The sequence below is a fragment of the Callithrix jacchus genome, chromosome 4, assembly GCF_049354715.1.
Source record: "Callithrix jacchus isolate 240 chromosome 4, calJac240_pri, whole genome shotgun sequence".
NCBI classification, from domain to species: Eukaryota; Metazoa; Chordata; class Mammalia; order Primates; family Cebidae; genus Callithrix; species Callithrix jacchus.
This window is the reverse complement of record NC_133505.1, coordinates 133,444,354-133,448,440: the sequence shown is the minus strand read 5'-3', so window position 1 is coordinate 133,448,440 and position 4,087 is coordinate 133,444,354.

Here is a 4,087-nt window from a genome sequence, read left to right as displayed (position 1 = left end):
TCTCTCCTTCATGAGGTGTCTCTTTGGATATACTGAGGTCAGGGAGCTGCTTGAGGAGAGAGTCTGTCCCTTACAGGTGCTCAAGTGCTGAGCTGTGAGCTCCATCGTTCTGTTCAGAGCACTGGGCAGGTATGTTTAAGTCTGCTGCAGTGGTGCTCATAACTGCCTTTTTCCCCAGGTGCTCTGTCCTGGGAAGGTGGGGCTTTATTTGTAAGTTCCTGACATACTGCTGCCTTTTTTTCAGAGCTTCCCTGCCCAATAAGGAGATAGCCTAGTCACAGTCTGCCAGCAGAGGTGTTGACAAGCTGCTGTGAGCTCTGCCTAGCTGCTGTGTGGACTTCCTTGCAGTTTTGTTTATAGAGGTATATTTAGAACTGCCTCAGTAATGGTAGTCTGCCTCAGTAATGGCGGACTGCCTCTGTAATGGTGGACAGCCTTGGTAATCATGGATTGCCTCGGTAATGGTGGAGTGCCTCAGTAATGACAGACTGCCTTGGTAGTGGTGGACTGCCTTGGTAATGGCTGATGCCCTTCCCCCTACAGAGCTGGTCTTTCTCAGCTGTGCTTGCTGCAAAACTCTCAATCCAGAGCATTTCAGATTGCTGGTCTTTGTGAGGGTGGGACCTGCCAAGCCAGATCACCTGGCTCCCTGTTTTAGCCCCTTTTGTTTCAGTTGAATGGGTGGCTCTGTCTCCCAGGCAATCCAGGCACCAACTGAAATGGCTGCCCAGATTTGTGTAAATTTTTGTGTGGAGACCCACTGTGCTGGCTGAAACAGTTGTGCTGGAAACTTGTGGCTCTTTTCAGCTTGGGAATCTCCTGGTCTGTGGGCAGTAATAACTCATTTGGAAATGCAGTGATCACTCACCCTCTGCATTGGTCTTGCTGGGAACTGCACTCCAGAGCTGTTCCTATTTGGCCACCTTGTATCCACCTCCAGTCTTAAAATGTTTAAATGTTGCCACTGTACATCTAAAGTTGGTATCCTGTTGTTATTATTATTTTTTTGCTGAGGGTATATTAACACCCTTCAAAACCCATTCCCTTTTCCAATTCAAAACATTTCTTCAATTTTATGTTTAATTATTGCTTTCTGTTTTATTTGTTTCTATTCTTTCTTACATTAAATATGTTCATTCTAAATTATATCTCTTCTCCCTATGTTTTTTCTCTTTTATTTCTTCTTATTATTTTCATGTAATTTCTATGCTATGGCTTGAATATTTTTGTCTCTTTCAAAATTCATGTTTAAACTTAATTGTCAATAGAACAGCATTAGGAGGTGTGGCCAGTAGATTGAGAACCTCATGACTGGGATTCAGTGCCATTAAAATAGGTTGTGATGGAGGAAGTTCATTCATTTTTGCCCTCCTGTCTCTTTTGCCACATGAAGAAACAACATTTCTTCTCTCTAGGGAATGCAGCAATGGGTCCCATTAAGGGCGTAGTGAGAGCATCTCTTGCTGGAAAAAAAAAAAAAACTGTGGACACCTTAATCTTGGACTTCCCAGTCTTCTGACCTGTGAGAAGATAAATTCCTATTTATTATAATTTACCATCTCAGGTATCTTATAGCAGCACAGTTGTGCTAAGACACTTTACATAATGGAAAATTTTATCAAATTTACTTCTATATTACTAGTTCAATTTTCTGCTTCCCTAATTCTGGTCTTTCTTATTGCATTCAATTATCTTTGTATTTCTGCTAATATTCAGATACTTTTATTATTTTTTTAAACTTTTAAGTATTATTCAGTGAATTGGTTTGCCAGTTCAGTTCAGACTGCCTGTTAACTATCTCAGAATTAATGACTTGCTGACATAGTTTCATCATTGTTCTTGTATCTTCGTTAAAACACTATGTTATGAAAAATAAAACAAATAGATTCTCTTTTTTTTTCCATTTACACAGAGAAATTACCTTAAGAATATGATTTCTCTGAGTTGTCTGGGTCACTGTTAGTATCTTGTTCTTTGTATATAGAGGGAATAATTGAGAAATCTAAGCAATTTTTGGTTATGTATCAGAAGCAATTGTAGCGCTCTTAAAAAAATTACCTTTTGTGCCCCTACCCACTGAACTCCTGAGAGTGCTGGCCTATGGTTGGGCCAACTATATTATTAGTTTGTTTTATTTTTATTTTTATTTACAGCTCCATGACTGATAATTATAATTAAATAGGTTTGAGAACCACTGGGCTAAAGAATATTAAACTCTTCATAGAAGAGAGATGCAAGTGAAAATTACATTCTCTCATCTCATCCCGTATAAGACTCTTCAAAGAAGGTTTTATGTACCTCAGATTTTAATGTAGAAAGATGCTTCAGTCCATCCATCAGTCTCTTTGAAACTAAGAAATAGGTTCTTCCAGAAAATAAATTAGCTGCCACTTTTCACTATATTGGACAGCCACCATTTCTTCCACATTAGCACCTTTTGTGCTATGTGAGTTTGAAGACTGTAAAACTGCAAGAACTTAACTGCTATCTTTTATTAAGCACTTACCCATGGTATACATTATCTTATTTAATCATCCTAACAACTCAAAAGAGATATGTAGCATCATCTCCATTTTGAAGATGAATTAAAGGGAGCCTAGAAAGGTAAGTAATGTTTACAAGATTACTAACTGGTGAAGCCAGAATAAGAAGATGACTCATTTAACTTCAAAACCTGTCCTCTTATCCACTGCTCTATATGGTTACATCATCTTCTGAAGGAAAAAAACACTACTGTCTTGGTCTGTTTTGTGTTGCTATAACAGGATACTATAGACTGGAAATTTATAAGGAAAAGAAATGTCTTACAGTTCTGGAGACTGAAGAGTACCAAGTTGAGGGGCCTGCATCTGGTGTCATCTCATGGCAAAAGGCAGAAGGGCAAAAGAGCAAGAGCAAGAGGGGTCTGAACTTGCTTTAGTAACAAGCCCACTCACATGTTAACCAACCTACTCTTGTGATAATGACATCATCAATCCGTTCATGAAGGCAGAGCTCTCATGACTAATCATCACCTTGTTAGACCCCACCTCCCAACACTGTTGCATTGGGGATTACGTTTCCAACACATAAACTTTGAGGAAGACATTCAAACCACAGCAACTACACTACAACTTTCAGAGTTTTCTTTTCCTTCACTGTAGCAAAGCATAATCCACTGGTGGATTGAGAAGAATGCAGTGTGAAGAGAGGGTAACATTCAGTTTTGAAGAAATGGAAAAAATGGGTGCCTATCTGCATTGATGCAGATGGTCTTCAAAAAAGAAATCAATTTTCAAGAGACAGTGGTTATTAAAGCATAACAAACCTCAAGGCTTTTGGGGAGGAAAATCATTGTATGTAAATAGATTATGCTCTTCATCTTTCATGCAAATATCTGGCACTGGAAAAGAGGCCAAGCGTAACATCTGTAAACAGTTTGGCACTGTCCATTGTATTCTCAGTCAACAGTACCATTTGAAAGTTTGTCCTATTCTCGTTCATATCAATCTTTTAAGAGGATTTTTCTGCAGATGCATAAAACTGGTGAGAGGTCAGGTCAATGTGGGAATTTTCCCTCATGAGGCAGATGTTTTAAATGTCCAGTGAAACTCATGATATCAATATGTATTAAGTGATTTTTTAATTGCTATAAGGAAATGCCTGAGACACTAACTTATACAAAAAAGAGATTTAATTGGTTCATGTTTCTGCAGGCTGTACAGGAGGCATGGCACCAACATCTGCCCAGCTTCTGGGGAGGCCTCAGGGAGCTTTTACTCATAGTGAGGGGTGAAGCAGGAGCAGATATGTCATATGGCAAAAACATGAGCAAGTAAGTGGGGGGCAGGTTCCACACACTTTTAAATGACCAGATCTCATCAGAATGCACTCACTATCTTACAGAGAGCACCAAGCCATAAGGGATCTGACTCCATGACCCATATAGCTCCCACCAGGTCCCACCTCCAACATTCGAGATTACATCTCAACATGAGATTTGGGTGGCACAAATATTGAAATCATACTACAATAATTAAGAAATTTAAAATACTGAAAGAACAGAATAAACATGGAAAATAAATATTGCTGAAGCAACTGGTTAAAA